At 38.8% G+C, this 19,922-nt stretch overlaps 1 long non-coding RNA gene across 2 annotated transcripts in view; it reads left to right on the forward strand.

The window, feature by feature from the left end:
- Positions 1-1,736: 1,736 nt before the first annotated feature.
- Positions 1,737-19,922, forward strand: part of LOC139753595 (uncharacterized) — a 55,271-nt gene continuing 37,085 nt past the window's right edge. Inside the window, exon 1 of one of the 2 annotated variants that reach the window (XR_011713730.1) lies at positions 1,737-2,019. This is a non-coding gene — a long non-coding RNA (uncharacterized lncRNA). The remainder of the gene's footprint in view (positions 2,020-19,922) is intronic. The other variant, XR_011713731.1, reaches the window with a different exon arrangement.

The following is a 19,922-nucleotide window of genomic DNA, read 5'->3' on the forward strand; positions in this document are numbered from 1 at the left end:
TGCAACAGGATGAGTTACGTAGTACTTACTGGTTCTATAACAGTGAGGTTAAAAGATTTATTGGCATGCAAAACCCTTTCGTTAGATTGCAAACAAAACAATCAACTGAAAAATATTATATTTAGTTAGTAAACGTAAAAGCAGTCATCCTCCAGCTCACAGAATGACATCTAGTGGTGCAGCATATCTCATGAAAGACTCATGTATGGCTGATTGCTTTGCTGCAGTATTTGGACAACTTAAAGTAGGGGTGTTAAGTCTTTTTACATCTTGAAATTTCAAGTTCTTTGAATTAGCGGCTCCATATGAGTATTCAGTTTTATCTTGGTGAAGGTGTTAAGGGAAACTCCTTACTTTGGTTATCTAACTGATAGAAAAAGAAAAGTAAGGGTAAGGTTTCAAAAAATTTTTCTCATTACAGGACATTAGATTGTCACACCCCATGGAGACGTTTTTCAAGGCCGACTCTTTCAACATAACGGGTGCACTTGTGAATTCTACGTTACCCGGTAGAATCAATCTTGTTAATGCTGGCGACTTAGTGCTTCTTATCTGTGAAGTCCATGTCCTGGCCAGTGCACAGACTGTCTTTAACATTACCAAGAAAATGTTCTTTGATCTGGAATTGATAATCTCGGTTATTAAGTCCACAACACTACTAATAACGCTCCGTTTCTCAGTTTCGGGGGCAAAATATAAATCTTGATTGTTTACGTTTAAAGGTGTCTTAAGGTGTCGGTTGACAAAATGAAAATATTTGATAAGCACATGAAATACTACTTAAGGTATAGTCCAGTAAACATATTGAATGCGATGAGTTACGTTGAGTAACATGAGTAAGACCAGCCACACTGTTGTCAGGACCTACTACACTTACGTTATGAGGTCTGGTATTTGATTACTCCCTTCCTGCACTCGTAACATTATCAAGGTCCAAAGTAAAAGCTTTTGAGATAGCTCAAAACACGATGTGACAAGTATGCAGGAGCTCTGAACGAAAACGGATAAATTATAAATGTAAACACACCTCCAACCCTTAGTTAAAAATTTAATCTCTTCTTCCCTGGTTAAGACTCTACAGAGGTAAGGGCTGCGCTTTTTAAGAAGCAGACGGAGTCAGTCCTTACTGGGTGGACACAGTTACAGCACATTTGGAAACACAATGTACAACAGTCTTAGGTTCCTGGGTGTTTACTTTGACCTACTACATAGACGCAGGAACGGATCTACCAGTTCCAGGATTTGTCTCTGATCCCTCCAAAGGCCTTCCTGTTTTTGTCTTCCCATTATTAGTCACTCACCAACAAATCCTTAAAAAAATTATAGTTAAAATCACATGCTTTACTTATCTTTCGTCAAAACATTCTTCTAAATTCTGTGGTATATTTTACTAATGGTCCTGTGACCCAACAGTCCCTGTGTGCTGCTGCATCATCTTTTTATTCTGCTCTTGCCTCCACTTTGTAAATGACAATGTCTCCACATGACAGATGGAATTGAATGATCTTAAAATGAAGACTGTGAACATGCTACAACTCTTAATCATTACGTAGTGATACACGCTGATTCTGAAACCATTACTGAAACTTCGAAGCACATCAGTCCTACTATCAATTTTATCCAATTACAAATATGATTTTACAGTTTTGCTATTAGGATTTGCAGGATGTATGCGCTATATTCAATTGGGTTTCTATCCATATGAGCCTATACAAAAATGTGGGTGCTGACAACTTAGCCTAACAATGAACGCTCCGAAAGATGGTCAAGAACGAATCTGAACGAGGTTCGAATAAACTGAAACGAAGATTGGAGTCGGGTTGGAGACGTTGTCTGCCCGGACATAAACAAGTGACCCAATCCTTTGTGACTTTTCTCCAGCGGTCGCCTAGATATTTATCACCACCACCAGCCTTTTGTGACAGAATAGCCATGGTAAGAATCGCCTCAAACACCGTTCTCGCTTGGGCTATTCTTACTCTATGGGAGCTTATCTGAATCAATGAACACCAAATGACGGTAAGAAACGTAAAAACTGTGACCCTGTTTATGGACATTTTCAGTTATCATCAAAACAGTGTGATGTGTGATGATTTACATTGTGAAAATGAGTATTACTTAATCATTTTGCCATAGTGAGTGGAGCAAAATATGTTGAGATTATCTTTGTTTCCACAAAGTAGATTTCTTGTTCCAGTGTTATTGCTACTTGCATTATAGTTGTGAATAAGTCAGGAAGGTGACAGAGTTACAGGATCACAATTGGTACATAAGCCACTTTGAAAATCTTACAGTGGAACGATTCATAACGACTGATCCTGCATTTTTTGTCTTGTTTTACTTTTTTTCATTGTATAATCTGCTGTCATTTCTTGCTATAGTATAATGTCACTTTATTCTAACAAATGTCTTATTTTGATAGTAATCATGTTTGTTTATGTTTTTGTAATTTTCATGTGCTACTTGTAATAAGTTTATTATTTTGGTTCCTTTCAAAATCTTAATTTTTGATCAATTCCAGGGTTTATTTCGGTACTTCCATATCATGGTATTAGTGTATGACAGCCACTTTTTAATACTGTACGTTAAGATTATAAAGCTAACATAATAGTTGGTTGTTGCAAAGATTGATTATTGTTTTCGGTATATATATATATATATATATATATATATATATATATATATATATATATATATATATATATATATATATGTGTGTGTGTGTGTGTGTGTGTGTGTGTGTAATTCTTTTGTACGAACTGGGAGGGAGTTTCACACAAGTGGGGCACCATCTATTAAACCATATTATCGCTATCACAGAAATGTTTAAACTTCTGTATGCTATCAGCATATATTGTTTCTTCATGCAGATTACTCCATTAATCCACGATTCGCAAACTTTACTACTTTTATATCCTTACTAACAAATTTAGTTCATGTTTTGGCCTCTGGTTATTGTATCCCCGTATCTTTCTGAGAATTGTGCACAATTTACATCGCCATCAAGCTATTTATTTGATAACGTAAAATGTGATCAGGTCATCTCACTGTTCTCTTTCCATGGTGGGCAAATTTAAGGCCTTTGGCCTTTACTTGTAACTCAGCTCTCATAATACATAATACTTTATAAAACTTTTTTTTATTTTTGTATTGTCAACAGAAAAACAACACTAACATACAAAGTTACAGCTTCAACTACACGTGGCAATTAAATTATTGTGTGCAAAAAACGAAATTAGGGATACTTAGCACAGTTCCAGCTTAGGAATACCTTAGAAATATGCTCTGTATTTAAGAAAAATGCATTTCAATGGACTTTTTTTTACTGAAAGTAATTTTGATTGGGGAGTGAGACTTTTAACATTATTTGTATCCAATAATAAATATTAGTGGGGAGGGCTGTAATGTTCAGGGAAAAGTAGGGACCAAAATCAACAGAACCTATGAAAACTTCATGTACCTTACATTGGGTGAAAACTGAATGTTATGATGTATTTTGCAGTCAGTTGTTGAGATGATTTTTTGCCACGTTCACTGTGTTTACCTTCCTCTTCTTGTATCCTCGATGGCAGAGAGAAGATAATATTGTTACTGACATACTACGAATATATGGAAATCAAGGTATAGGACGGTGTTCACAAGTTCTTTGATAACTAACATATTCCGACTTGTGTGGAAATTAAGGATTTCTCTGTTTTGATGAGTTCATATGATTTTAGATCTCATTGACCCAGCACTTTTTTGTAATTATACCCCTCCCCCGGCAATTATCACATGAGTCCGGTGGGGGATGCTCCAAATCTCGCTCTCCCAGTTTTGATTATGTAAGTCATAATTTATGTAGATCCATTAATAATTTCTGTTCCCCAAACTGGAACTTTACAGCAACGGTAAAGTGTAATCCTGCCCTCTGATAGGAGATGCGATTTATAAATGCTCGTCATTTAACCATAAGCAGTTAAAAATCAGAAACACCAGATTTCATATCGTAGTTGATTGTAAGATATAACATTTCATAACTTAGAATAGTTTCTTTTTTTTGTCCTGTTCTTATATGAATATTTTAAGGGTCAACGAAATTAACGTGCAAGCAAATTCTGATAATAGATTATAAGGACATTGCTTAAGATGATATGGGAGGTGTTGAGTCTGAGGAATTTTTGGAGACAGTCCAACATTGTTTTCTACACACCACGTTTCCGAGGGGACCAAGGGTGATAGCATATTCGATTTGTTACTGACAAATGCAAACAACTATATAGATGAAGGTGAGGTGGTAGGACAGTTAGATAACAGTGACCACAAGGAAATCAGATTTGATATAATGAAGGATGTGAATAGGAGGGAGAATGAAATGTTCGTTCCAGACTTTCGTACAGGCAAACTTTGCGGGGCTACGTAGATACCTTGCTTGTGGTTTATTAGATGGGACTAAACGAAGGTGGAAAGGTCAAACGAATCAAGCTGTGCTGGTGGTGTGTGGTCAGGTCAGTGAGGTGACTCAGATCAGCTAAGCGGTAGTGTCAGGTCAAGTGTGGGTGAGAAAAGTTCCAGGAAACAATGAAAAAGGGACAAAAATTGAATATCCCATGTAGGTAGGTACAGGACTAACAATAATGACCCAAAATGACTAAATGATGGAATAAAACGCTAAAGGTACAAGGTAAACCCGTGGGGAAACAGTTTATGGATCAGCTAACTTAAATTAAGAGAATGGTAAAATCAGAGATGAGGAAGGCTAAAAACCATGCCGAAGGATTTTTCAAATATACAAAACGAAGGTTAGGGAGAAAATTTGAAACTGTTGATCAGGGTAAGAGTTATGGTATACTTAAGACTTAAGTAAGGCTTTTGACAGAGTACCTAATGAGCGTCTGTTTAGAAAAATAGCGGCACACGGCATTGGGGTTTGAGTATTTAATTGGATTAGGGCGTGGCCCACTGACAAAATAGAGGGTACGCATCAACTGAGTTATATTGGACTTGGGTAATGTAGTCAGTGGTGTTCCTCAGGGATCAGTCTTGGGCCCGCTCTTATTTGTTATATATATATATATATATATATATATATATATATATATATATATATATATATATATATATATATATATATATGGGAATAACCAGCGACATGAGTAAATTTGCTGGTTACAAAAATAGGCTGTAATTTGATGAAAATTCACTGAGTTTGCAGCGGGACTGAAATAGAATTATCAGAGTGAGCGGGTACATGGAAAATGAAATTCACCATAGATGAATGCACAACAATTAGTGTGGGTAAAGACATGAACAGTGATTACAAACCGGACTTTATCATTAATGGTAACATAGAATGCGAAAAAGATTTATGGATACTGATGAGCAAGGATCTTTAGCCGCGGCAATAATGTATAAAAGTGTGTATTACGGCTAATAGGCTGCTAGGGTTCATTTATAGGACTGATAGCAATAAACCTCCCAGAGTATTATTGTAGCGTTATCTTGCGTTGGTGAGACCACATTTGGATTATGCGGTACAGTTTTGGGCTCCATACTATGCAGTTGATATAGATTGTTTAAAGAGAGTACAAAGGCGAATGACAAAAATGATACCCGGAATTAGAAACCTCACCTATGAAGAAAGGTTACAAAGACTGAATTTACGATCACTTAAGAGGAGTGCTAGAGAGGATATGATTGAAGTTTTTGAATGGGTGAAGGGCATTAATAAAGGTAACATGAACAAAGTTATTAGAATGGCGCCATCGGATAGGTCACGAAAAAATGGATTTAAATCAGAAAAAAAAAATCAGGCTGGATGTGGTTAAATATTGGTTCGGGAATAGGGTGGTAGATTTATGGAACAAGCTGCCAAGTACTTATGGCTTTGCTATCTACACTCTGATCTGTTACCTTCCCCTTGATGACCTACACCTATATGATTAACAACTTGCTTCTCTATATACTAGCCCCTTCTCAGTAGTTAGTTCCCTGTCACCCTATACTAACACTTAGCAATAGTAAAAAAGAAAAAAACTTGAAACGAAGGATGGATGTGTTTATGGGTTCAGGCGGATGGTTGCAGGGTGGACAGACTCAGGACCTGCCTAGCATGGGCCAATAGGCCTCTTGCAGTGATTTATGTCTGACAAACTTATCTTCGACGGCTACAGTTGCCGTGGAATTCGATTTTCGCCACATTGAAATTTGAAACGAAAACAAGTTTATCGTGAAGTGTATTTCTTACTCCGCGAAGTTATAGTGGCATCGATGTGTACATAAATTTAACATGTTAAAGTCTCTTTACGTGCGAGTCGTAGTAGCGTGCATGTGATATGTAGCCGAGTTCTGAAACTTAAAGAAGTTGGTATGCTCATAGTCATTACTAGTAGATGCGAATTTTGCGTCGATTAACTCAATGTTTGTATGATTTATCGTAATTTGTTTGATATTTTGCTGATCGTTTCAAAAATAACCATTCATTGAGGAAATGAGTACCTTCGAACGTAAAGTTTGTTGTTTGGAGCCGTGAATAACAAAGTTGTAGGGGGCTTTTTTTTTTGGGGGGGGGGGGGGGGACATCAGGTACAAAAAAACTATATGTATCTTTAGCGGGTGTTCTTGTAAGAGTGTTGGAGTGATATAGCTGAGATAGGGCCATGGAAACCATGAAACATCAACAGTGCTTTATTGGTTAGGATATAGAAGGTGAGGTAACAGAGGGCCATGAACTACTGGAGATGCAAGATAATGATGTAGAGATGAAAATGAAATAGAATAAATATGGTAGGTCGAGTAATACGAGACAGGCTGGTACGGGTCCTGTTATGCTGATGATGGTAAGAGACGTCTGATGAAGCTGGACCACGTAGAAGTGCATGGCTGCTGAGTCGACGTGGAGCTACTGTAGATGAGTGTGACACCTGTCGCGGTTCCTGGAGTGCGCAGCGGCTGGCGTTTAGTGCTTGGGTTGCAGGAGTGCTACGGGCGTGGCCGTAGGTCCCTTGTTACAGTTGCTGCTCGTGACGGGCGGAGGCAATGTCCCACGCGAGTGCTGTTGGAGATGAGCCACCACAATGAAACCTGCCAGGAAGATGGAACATCAGAAAGTCATGTTGTGACATCTACAGACGAAGGAGACTTCTTAAGGATGGCTTGAGTTTAGAATCACATCGCCAGGACTTCAGGTACCGGAATGGTACACTCGTTGTCTAGTGGTGAGTCAACTGCTTGACAGCCTTCCTGCGATGATACCCTGGTATATAATAAGCTTCGAGGCCAGGTCTGGGAAGGATAACTATTCCCAAACGGAATTAGAGACGTCGAAGCCGTATGTCAAAAGCTTTGCTTACCTCTCTACATGCTGTTGGACTCGGGGTTAAGTCCATAAGAGCGGCGCCTCAGATGGAAATAGTCTCTTCATTTATACAGTGGCAATTTTTGATCTGCTACCGCCGAACACCGAATATGGATTTCAGGGATTGATATTGCAGGTGCGCCCGATGGTTGGGCCACTCCTCCCGGGATTATTAGGTCAGATAAGGTCACACGCAGACCCCTGCCAAGCACTAGTCAAGGCGCCGTCATTAAAGTGACCTTGTCGGGCGACAGGGGTTGCTACACTGCTCCCCTTCTCTCTTACTTTTTTTTTTTTCAAGAATAAGGCTTGGATGTTGATGAGGCAGATGGTATAGTTAGCTGATCGTACAGTGCTGGCGGTAGTGGTGGGAAATCGGGTAGTGATTCTACGATACCCCCCCCCCTCCCCGGGTCTCGGCAGACTTATCGTCCATCGCTTCCAAGTTTGTTCTAAAGAGCCATGTCAGTTGAAGACGTTGTTACACGAGGCCCTTGCATGTTGAAAGAGACGGCCAGCTAGAACTAGCAAATACAAGACTTTCCTATGAGAATTTCCTACAAGGTATTTTTCCTGCGATGTGTGGCGGAGGATGGAGAGAGGGCCTTTGCTTTGCTATCCTTTTCTCCAGCTGCTCATAAGGGTTTTTTTTTTTTTTTTCTTCATTTTAAAGCATTATGGCAGGACCCCGTCGCTTGTACTTTGGGTCTGGGTATCTATGTAACTGCCGTATTACCTATCCTGGGCACTTGGGTTAGACATTGTTCAGTCTAGATACAGATGAAACATAAATCTTATGCAAATTTGGTAGACACAGCAAAGATAAAAGTAGTTTCAGCGGGATGAATTTGGAAGCTGAATCCAACTAGTTAGTCAGCTTATAGTCCATCATAATATGTGTCCACCCTATCCACGAGTTTTGATTTAGCCAACTGTGAAATTTTTCATTTTCAATTTACATTTTCAACCTCTAAAAGATGGAACAGAAGGAGGAGCCAAGCAGGGAGTGCTGCTCCTTATTGAAGGCTCAGGCATGGGTGTTTGAATGTGTGGATGTAACCAAGATGAGGAGAGATGGGTAGTATGTTTGAGGAAAGAAACCTGGATGTTTTGGCCTTTGTGTGAAAAAAAAAAAAGCTTAGAGGTAAAGGGGAAGAATGGTTTGAAAATGTCTTAGGAGTAAAGCCAGGGGTTAAAACAAGAGCTAAGGAAGAAGAAGCACTCTTCCTGAAGCCAGAGTTGTCAGAGTGTGTGAAAGAACACAAGGAAGTGAATTCTGGACTGATGTGGGTAAATTGAAAGTGGATGGCAAGATAGGGTGATTATTAGTGCTTATGCACCTGGCCATGAGAAGAAAGATTATGAGAGGCAAGTGTTCTTGGAGCAGTTAAGCGAGTGTGTCAGCACTTTTAATACAAAAGAGCACCAAACTACTGGCTTCCCACTTATTCAAAACACCAGCAGCAGCAACCAACTATCACTACATCTTCCCCTTGCCTCCGCATCAGCAAACTTCACACCTAACAATCCCCCACCCCTTGCAATTACTGTTTTCCGGGTATTAGGGACAAGTGATTGGAATGTGAAGGTGACTTATATGGCAGTAGAGTGTATAATTGAGGGGCATGGGGTATTTAGTATTATGAATGGAAATTGTGAACAGCTTGTGGAATTATGTTGAAAAAGGCCTGGTTATTGGAAATACTTGGTTTAAAGATAGGGACATCCACAAGTATACTTATGATAGCAGAAAAGATGGTCAGCAAGCATTACAAGATTACACACTAATTAACAGGCATGTAAAAAGGAGACTTTTGGATGTAAATGTGCTCTGATGGGCAGCTAGTGGGTTGTGTTATCAAAATCTTGTGGAGGAAAGTGAATATTTGCAGAGGTTTTAGGAAAAGAGGAAACAGTATCAGTGAGAAGAGAGTCATGAGAGTGAGTGAGCTTCAAAAAAGACTTCTGAATAAATAACAGGAGAGAATGAGTGTATAATGGTTAAAGGTGAGAGTAAATGACTCAAGGGGAGTGTGTGAGGGATGATAGTTATTTAAGGAAGCAGTATTGGCACATGTGAGAGATGTTTGTGGCATGTGAAAGGTGGGAGGTGAGTAGATTAGAAAGAGTAGTGAGAAGGGTGTCTAGGTTGGGGTAGTATGTGAAGTAAAAGAGTCATGGAGAGTGGTTTGGTGAAGAGTTAAGTAGTGAAAGCCTTATGTCGGATGAAATGTGGCAAGGTGGATGTTATTGCTGTTGACCTTATTAAGAAAGGGCATGATGACTGGGTTGATGATGGGTTTGTTAGGATTTTCAGTGTATGTATGGAGAATGGTGAAGTGCCTGAGGATTGGCAGAATGCATGTATAGTGCCATTTTATTTATGGAAGGGGGATAAAGGTGAGTATTAAAATTACAGAGGTATAAGTCTGTTGAGTGTACCTGGTAAGTTGTATGGGAGGCTAGTAACTCGAGAGGATGAAGGCATGTATAGAGCATCAGATGAGGAAGGAGCAGTGTGGTTTCAGAAGTGGTAGAGGATGTAAGGATCACGTGTTTGCTTTAAGAAATGTGTGTGAGAAATACTTAAAGAGATGGATGGATTTGTATGTGGCATTTATGGATCTGGAGAGAGCATATGATAAGGTTGATTGAGATTCTTTATGGAAGGTCTTAAGAATGTACACCATGGGAGGAAAGTTGGTAAAAGCAGTGAGAAGTTTTTATCAGGGTTTAAAGTATGTCCACAAGTAAAAAGAGATCAGAGTGAATGGTTCCAAGTGTAGGTTGGTTTGTAGCAGGGGTGTCTGATGTCATCATGATTGTTTAATTAGTTTATGGATGAGGCGGTGAGGAAGTTGAATATGAAAGGCTTGGAGAGAGGGGTGAGTATGCAGTTTATTGGGGATGGGAGGGCCTGGGAAGGAAGTCAGTTGTTGTCTGCTCATGGTACAACACTGGTGGCAGATTTGAGTGAGAAACTACAGAAGTTGGTGACTTAGTTTGGGGGAACATGTGAAAGGAGGAAGTTGAGAGTTGATTTAAATGAAAGCAAGGTTATTAGGTTTAGCACGGTTGAGGGACAGCTTAGTTGAGGTGTGATTTTGAATAGAGGAAAAACTGTAGGAAGTGTTTTAGATTCCTGGAAGTGGACATGGCAGTTAATGGAACCATTGAAGCGGATGTAAGTCATCGGGTGGATGAGGGGCTGAAGCTTCTTGGAGTGCTGAAGAATGTGTGGAAAGAGAGATCAATATCTGAAAGGGCAAAAATGTGTGTTTGAAGTTACAGTAGTCTCAACAATATTATATGGATGCGAGGCGTGTGTGGAGGAGGGTTGAGGTGTTGGAATTTTTAGGTTTAGAAGACAAAACGAGGTGTAAGGTGTTTTGATCAAGTAAGTAATGAAAGGGTAAGAGAGAGGTGTGGTAAAAAAAAAAGTGTGGTTGAGAGATTTTGAGGAAGGTGTATTGAAATGGTTTGGACATATGGAGAGAATTGTTGAGGAAAGGTCGACAAAGAGGATGAATGTATCAAAAGTGGAGGGAGCAAGGAGAAAGGAGAGACCAAATTGGTGATGAAAGGATGGATTGAGAAAGATTTTGAGCAATTGGGGAGTAAATATGCAGGAGGGTGAAAGGCATACACAGATTAGATTGAAGGGTTGACATGCAGTATATGGACTGAACTAGGGCGTATGAAGCATCCGGTGTAAACCATGGAAAGGTCTGTGGGGCTTGGTTGTGTACAGGGAGCTGTGGTTTTAGTGCATTACACATGAAGACCAAAGAATGGTTGTGGGCAGATGGAGCCTTTCTTAATCTGTTTCTGGCACTAGATTGCTAACAAGGGAAACTGTGATCAAGTATGAAAAGAAAAAATAGTGCAGTTATCATATAGCTTTTGAGAGATCTAATCATTGTACCATGTGTAATGGTGTGAGATTAATTGATATATTGTTATATTAGCCACAACAATTTCTTGATGACTTTAAGAACTAATTAGTGTCAGATGTTCCTCTGCTAAAGTTTAAGCTTCAATCTTCACTTAGTTACAGGACTGGGTAACGATTTATGGTGTATTATTATTGATTTCTATAATCTTTGAAATGAGAGCAAATTTTCTATAGTTCTTTGTGTGTGTGTGTTTACCATAAAACCTCATAAATCCTTCATCAAAAAGTCAAATAACTTGTAACACAACAAGGTAAAGGCTAATGGGGGTCTGTGGTCCAAATATAACAAAGACAAAGGACAAGGTAAAGGCCTGAAGTGTTGCAACGATTATGCAAAAGATAATTCATCCTTGTATGAAGTATTGCTCGCACTGAAGGCCTGTTCTCTCATCTCTGGGAGGGTGTAGTTCTGTATACTTACATAGAGATTCTGATTCAAGGCAGTCTAACTTGATTTGCCCAATTTCAAAACCTGACCTACTTTACCTGTGCCACAGTGTTGGTTCTCTTTCCTTCCTCTCTGCATATTTTTTCAGATACTGTTTTCAGGAGCTGTCTGCTTGTGTATCCTTGGTATTAATTAGGACTTACAATACTTGGTAAGGCACAGCATCACATGATTATATGTCGCAGTTATGTTGTGGTGTCATCTCCTATCCTTACACATATCTTATTATATCTTTCCAAATACCTAAGACCTGCCCCTTTCCAGAAGTTAAGTTTTCCAACTTAGATTAAATTTTTCCATCTCTTTTGCTTCCCTTATTAGCCTTTTTTGATATTTCATTTAAATTCTAGCCTTAGTGAGAACTCTGACCTGAGCCTTTAGCAAAAGGCATCCAATAATTTTCCTTAAACCATTTGGGTGAAGAAACTAAACAATGTAATGAAGAAGATGTAGTACAAGAATTGTGGCCAGAAACACATAAAATATACTCATTATCCCATCATTTTTGTTCTAGAAATAATAATGCTTTTAAATACATAATTAGTAGTACTCTTATATTAGTAAGAGATCTGAAGCTAACATTCCTAAATCTTTAAAACTAACTTCAAAAGATAAAGCAGTAAATCTTGTCAACTAGGATCATAAACTTAATAGGTTACTTTTATTTGTAACTTCAGTGCTTTCTGAAGCCTAAGATACCATGTAACTGCAACTATGAAAGCAAAATAAACGCTTAAGAATATTGTAATCCATATCTTCAGTGGACTGTTATTGTACTTGAGGAGAAAAATAGTTTCTAAATCACCTTCAACACTTTGCTTCCTCTAGTAGCACATCACACAACTATTCGGTTCTCCTCTTGACCTGAAATGAATTACTGCAATTAATAAGTAAGGTCTGACTCCCCGCACAGTGATACACTAGTTAGGTTATTGTTTTGATGAAGGGGCTCCTTTGTCAAACACATTACAGCCATTAGTAAAGCTGCATAAATTTTAAAGTAATAAGCTCATTCACTGTTTTTGCCTACCTCTCCTTCATATCATTACTCAGCGAGACTTGCACAAGCAGACAGTGTTGAAGTTTATAATGCTGTTAGCCAATGGTAGTCAGGAGAAATTGGGTTAATAACTACCCAATTCAGTTACCTATTCACACAGCATGGAAAGAGAGTTTTGCACTCTTGGGAGGCCATCTCTTGAACTTTCTTTTAAATCTATACTTTAAAAGAAGCATTTCTTATATTTGTGTACTGTGGGCAGTGATAGTTTCCTTGTTAAGTGTATTCCAACATTCTACCACCCTTTTGCTAACAAAGTACTTCTTTCAGTCCTTTCAACAGGTTTCTTGCCTAGTTTCTTGTCATAGCCTATAGTTACCATGGTATTGCGTTTTATAAAGAACTGTTCACCGTCGTCTTCAACCAGTTGGTTTAAAACCTGGATGGTGGAATTGGTTCACCCTTCTCCTTTCCTCTATGGTGGGTAAATCTGTAGCCCATTGCCTTTCATTTGTAACTTGGCCCTCTTAGTTCAGATGCCATGTTAGTTACTATTCCCTGGAATGTGACAATTAGATCTTTGTTTTTTATATAGGTGTGGTGTCCAAAGATGTAAGTCAAATCCAATTTTGGTTTATGTTGTGACTACCTTATATCAAACATTTCCATACTGATACACTATTGTTTGCTGGTATAATGTTGACAACTGTGTCTCTTTCACACACACAATCCTGTAGCATATTTCCTCCTGGGTGATAATCTTACCAAATTCCTCTTCCACTTTGTTCCATCTTCATTACTTTGATCTTACTCGAATTGAATTTCATCATTGATTTATGACACCAGCTTGTCCAACTTCCCCTGTAAGTTGATGCAATTACTGTCATTTTTTGTTTCTCTTGTGACCCTGGTATCATCCTTAAAAGTGTAGTCCATTAGAGAAATGTTATACATACACGAAAAATAGAAGTGAACCCAAGATAGAGCTCTCCAGCATGCCATTGATGACCACAGCTTATAATGGCAATTTTCCTCTGACCTGTGTCCTTTGCTCTTTTCTCTGATCGTAGTTGGAGTTTACTGTCATAGAAGAGAATCTATAACGCATAACCTTCTTCCCCTGAATCTGGATTGTCTGCCATTTAGGTACTTTCTCTTTTGTGAAAAATCATCAGTTTCCTTTATGAGTATCTTTTCCACTGTTTTACTGACCACACTTATTTGGGAGATCTGCATGTACTTCAACATAATTCCCCCGTCACCTTTATAAAATACAGGCTGTCAACAATGTATGTTGTGGTTGAACAAATGCCTTTGCACATTCATTCAGCACTTGTGTAATGGCTTCTTCCTAAGATACCAGCTGGTGATCTACTAATCAATACTTAGAGTGGCCTGGCAAGTGCCTCTGCCCATTCATTCAGCACACATGGGGAGATTTCATCTGGACAAAAAGTCTTTGGAGTCAGGATTCTAATATAACCTTATAAGTCATAACTTCTTCCCCATCCCACCTTGCCAATGTTGGGGATTTGTTTCCTCCAATGTGAAAAAGAAAATTCAACTTAGCCTTCAAGTCCACAGCAATTCTTCCCTCTGAGTTTCTTATCTGATTAGTGTCTCTTTAACCTATAATTTGCTTATGATGAAATTATGGAAAAGTTTTGGCAAGTGTTGTACCTTGTTCATAGTACTTTCAAAAATTCCTTTGCTTCTTATTTTGCAGTAGTAATTTGTTCCTCTCTTATATCTTTCATGTGCTGGCTAGCTACAGTGTTGCCTGCATTTCCTCAGTACATCTCTATGCTTTTCACTTTATGATATTCTTTATTGAACCATGCCTCTCTCCTTTTCAAGTGACCACTTCATTATAGATTTCACTGAAAATTCTTTACTGTTGGTCTAAACTGTGTTTAAAAATCTCTCCTTTCCCAACTGAAAATCCCAAAAGAACTGGATTAGCTCTATATTGTTGCTAAAATTATATTTCCTGTTTAGGCCCTTTCCACTCTCTCATCCTACTGTTGTGTCCTCTTCATTAAGATGCTCAAAAGAGAGCACTGTAATATTAGATCACTGGTTCTTGTATGCTCCATGACATGCTGATATGGGTAATTCACCTGTACATGTTTCAGCTATTTTTGTCTCCATGACTCTCTACCTACATAAGGGACTATGTTTCCCTATCCTATTTCCTTGTAACTGAAATCTCCTATTATCAAGATTTTACAGTCTGTAAGGAGGAAGTATGTTGCTTCTTCCTTCACCAACTGACAAGAATTGTTTATTAACAGCATCGCATTGCATATTTTTCATAAACTGGGTTATTGTAATGGGGGATTTGAATGCAAAGGTGAGTAATGCGGCAGTTGAAGGAATAATTGGTGTACATGGGGTGTTCAGTAGTGTAAATGGAAATATTGAAGAGCTTATAGATTTGTGTGCTGAAAAAGGATTGGTGACTGGGAAACCTGGTTTAAAATGAGAGATATACATAAATACATGTATGTAAGTAAGAGAGTTGGCCAGAGAGCATTATTGGATTACGTGTTAATTGATAGACACATGAAAGAGAGACTTTTGGATGTTAATGTGCTGAGAGGTGCAACTGGAGGTATGTCTGATCATTATCTTGTAGATATGAAGGTTTTCAGAAAAGAAGAGAAAATGTTGGGGTGAAGAGAGTGGAGAGTAAGTGTGCATGGGAAGGAGACTTGAGTAAGGAAGTACCAGGAGAGACTGAGTGCAGAATGGAAAAAGGTGAGAGCAAAGAATTTAAGGGGAGTGGGGGGAGGAATGGGTTGTATTTAGGGAAGCAGTGATGGCTTGTGCAAAAGATGCTTGTGGCATGAGAAGCTGGGAGGTGGGCAGATTAGAAAGGGTAGTGAGTAGTGGGATGTGAAAGAGAAGAGCGAGGCATTTGGATGATTTTTGCAGGGAAATAGTGCAAATGACTGGTAGATGTATAAAAGAAAGAGGCAAGAGGTCAAGAGAAAGGTGCAAGAGGTGAAAAAGAGGGTAAATGAGTGTTGGGGTGAGAGAGTATCATTAAAAGTTAGGGAAGATAAAAAGATGTTTTGGAAGAAGTTAAATAAAGTGTGTAAGACAAGAGAACAAATGGGAACATCATTGAAGGGGGCTAATGGGGAGGTAATAACAAGTAGTGGTGATGTGAGAAGGAGATGGAGTGAGTATTTTGAAGGTTTGTTGAATGTGTTACATGATAGAGTGACAGATATAGGGTGTTTTGGTCGAGGTGGTGTGCGAAGTGAGAGGATCAGAGAGAATGGTTTGGTAAACAGGGAAGAGGTTGTGAAAGCTTTGCGGAAGATGAAAGCCGACAAGGTGGTGGGTTTGGATGGTATTGCAGTGGAATTTATTAAAAAAAGGGGTGACTGTGTTGTTGATTGATTGGTAAGGATATTCAATATATGTATGGCTCATGGTGAGGTGCCTGAGGATTGGCAGAATGCATGCATAGTGCCATTGTATAAAGGCAAAGGTGATAAAGGTGAGTGCTCAAATTACAGAGGTATAAGTTTGTTGAGTATTCCTGGGAAATTATAAGGGAGGATATTGATTGAGAGGGTGAAGGCATATACAGAGCATCAGACTGGAGAAGAACAGTGTGGTTTCAGAAGTGGCAGAGGATGTGTGCATCAGGTGTTTGCTTTGAAGAATGTATGTGAGAAATACTTAGAAAAACAAATGGATTTGTATGTAGCATTTATGGATCTGGAGAAGGCATATGATAGAGTCGATAGAGATGTTCTGTGGAAGGTATTAAGAGTATATGATGTGGGAGGCAAGTTGCAAGATGCAGTGAGAAGTTTTTATTGAGGATGTAAGGCATGTGTACGAGTAGGAAGAGAGGAAAGTGATTGGTTCCCAGTGAATGTCGGTTTGCAGCATGGGTGCGTGATGTCTCCATGGTTGTTTAATTTGTTTATGGATGGGGTTGTTAGGGGGTGAATGCAAGTGTTTTGGAGAGAGGGGCAAGTATGCAGTCTGTTGTGGATGAGAGGGCTTGGGAAGTGAGTCAGTTGTTTTTCGCTGGTGATACAGTGCTGGTGGCTGATTCGGGTGAGAAACTGCAGAAGCTGATGACTGAGTTTGGTACAGTGTGTGAAAGAAGAAAGCAGACAGTGAATGTGAATAAGAGCAAGGTTATTAGGTACAGTAGAGTAGAGGGACAAGTCAATTGGGAGGTGAGTTTGAATGGAGAAAAACTGGATGAAGTGAAATGTTTTAGATATCTGGGAGTTTATTTAGCAACGGATGGAACCAAGGAAGTGGAAGTGAGTCACCGGGTGGGGGAGGGGGTTAGAGTTCTGGGAGTGTTGAAGAATATATGGAAGGCGAGAACATTATCTCGGAAAGCAAAAATGGGTATGTTTGAAGGAATAGTGGCTAACAATGTTATATGGTTACAAGGCATTGGCTATAGATAGGGTTGTGACTCACTTCCACTTCCATGGTATCATCTGCTGCTAAGTCCACTCCCAATATCTAAAACACTTCACTTCCTCCAGTCTCTCTTCATGTAAATTCAATTCCCAAATTACTTGTCCCTCAACCCTACTGAACCTAATAACCTTGCTGTTATTCACATTTACTCTCAACTTTCATCCTTTGCACACTTTACCAAATGCAGTCACCAACTTCTGCAGTTTCTCACCCAAATCAGCCACCAGCGTTGTATCATCAGCAAACAACAACTGACTCGCTTCCCAAGCCCTCTCATTCGGACGAGACTGGATACTTGTCCCTCTCTCCAAAACTCTTGCATTCACCTCCCTAACAGCCCCATCCATAAACAAATAAACAACCACGGAGACGACGCAACTCTGCCGCAAACCGACATTCACTGAGACCTAATCACTTTCCTCTCTTCCTACTCGTACACATGCCTTACTTCCTTGGTAAAAACTTTTCACTGCTTCTAGCAACTTACCTCCCTAACCGTATACTCTTAACACCTTCCATAAAGCATCTCTATCCACAGTATCATGTGCCTTCTCCAGATCCATAAATGCTACATACAAATCATCTGTTTTTTAAGCATTTCTCACATACATTCTTCAAAGCAAACATCTGATCGACACATTCTCTACCATTTCTGAAACCACACTGCTCTTCCCCAGTCTGATGCTCTGTACATTCCTTTAGCCTCTCAATCAAAACCCTCCCACATGATTTCCCAGGATATATATATATATATATATATATATATATATATATATATATATATATATATATATATATATATATATATATATGTATCATTTTTTTCTATTTTATTTTTTTCATTATACTTTGTCACTGTCTCCCATGTTAGTGAGGTAGCGCGAGGAAACGTGACAAAAGAATGGTCCAACCCACCCACATACACATGTATATACTTAAACGCCCACACACACACATATACATACCTACACATTTCAATGTATACATACATATACATACACACACATATATACACATGTACATATTCATACTTGAAGCCTTCATACATACCCGTCACCACCCCTCCACGCATGAAATGGCACCCCCTTCCCCTGTGCGCACGCTGTCATGTGTAATGCACCGAAACCACAGCTCCCTTTTCACGTCCAGGCCTCACAAAACTTTCCATGGTTTATCCTAGACGCTTCACATGCCCTGGTTCAATCCATTGACAGCACGTTTACCCTGGTATACCACATTGTTCTAATTCACTCTATTCCTTGCACGCTTTTCACCCTCCTGTATGTTCAGGCCCCGATCACAAAATCTTTTTCACTCCATCCTTCCACCTCCAACTTGTCTCCCAATTTTCCTCGTTCCCTCCACCTCTGACACATATATCCTCTTTATATATATATATATATATATATATATATATATATATATATATATATATATATATGTAAGTTCAGTATATATATATATATATATATATATATATATATATATATATATATATATATATATATATATATATATATATATGTAAGTTCAGTATATATATATATATATATATATATATATATATATATATATATATATATATATATACAATGATTGTTTATATTTCATTTTATTATATTTTGTCACTGTCTCCTGTGTTAGAGATAGCGCAAGGTAACAGACGAAAGAATAGCCCAATCCACCCACTACACATGCAAATACATAAACGCTCACACATGCACGTATGCTTACCCATGCATTTCATATACATATACAGACATATACATATATACACATATACCTATTCATACTTGCTGCTTTCATCCATTTCTGTCGCCACCCCGGCACACATGAAATGGCACTCACCTCCCCTGCGTGCATGGAAGGTAGCGCTAGGAAAAGGCTACATTCATTCACTGTCTCTAGCTGTCATGTGCGATGCACTGAAACCACAGCTCTCTTTCCACATCCAGGCCCCACAAAACTTTCCATGGTTTACCCAAGACACTTCACATGCCCTGGTTCAATCCATTGACAGCACGTCAACCCCGGTATACCACGTCATTCCAATTCACTCTATTCCTTGCACGCCTTTCACCCTTCTGTATGTTCATGCCCCAATCGCTCAAAATCTTTTTCACTCCATCCTTCCACCTCCAATTTGGTCTCCCACTTCTCGTTCCTTCCATCTCTGACACATATCCTTTTTGTCAATCTTTCCTGACTCATTCTCTCCATGTGACCAAACCATTTCGATACACAATGTAGCATTGTTTTATGTTTTATGTATGTATTATGACATGATGAAGGTCTGTCTCTAACTTAATGCTGTCTTTTCGCATTCCCTTCTTGCCACTGCATAGTGGATGCTGAGCGCACTAGGCCTTGGTTACCGAACTTTGCCAAAATATCGTATTTTTTTATTTTTTTTTTTCTATCCCCCCTCCGAAAGAATGATGAATTTATAGCCCAACAGTCCATTGCTCCACAATTAGCTATATGAATATTAGCTATAGGTCCGTCGATAAAGATTTGTACAGTCATAAAACAGATATATGATATATATATGGTAAGGTTTCAAAAGGTAATCTGAATACCAAGATTTCTAAAGTTATTTAATAAAAATGATAAAAATCGAAATATAGGCATAAGTAGTTGAAAAAGAATAAGGCGGTCTCTTCAACAGGCACCTTCGTTATAGGAATCAGAATTCAATCTACCTTGCTTACATATT

Source organism: Panulirus ornatus, chromosome 15 (assembly GCF_036320965.1).
Source record: "Panulirus ornatus isolate Po-2019 chromosome 15, ASM3632096v1, whole genome shotgun sequence".
In the NCBI taxonomy this organism is placed as follows: Eukaryota; Metazoa; Arthropoda; class Malacostraca; order Decapoda; family Palinuridae; genus Panulirus; species Panulirus ornatus.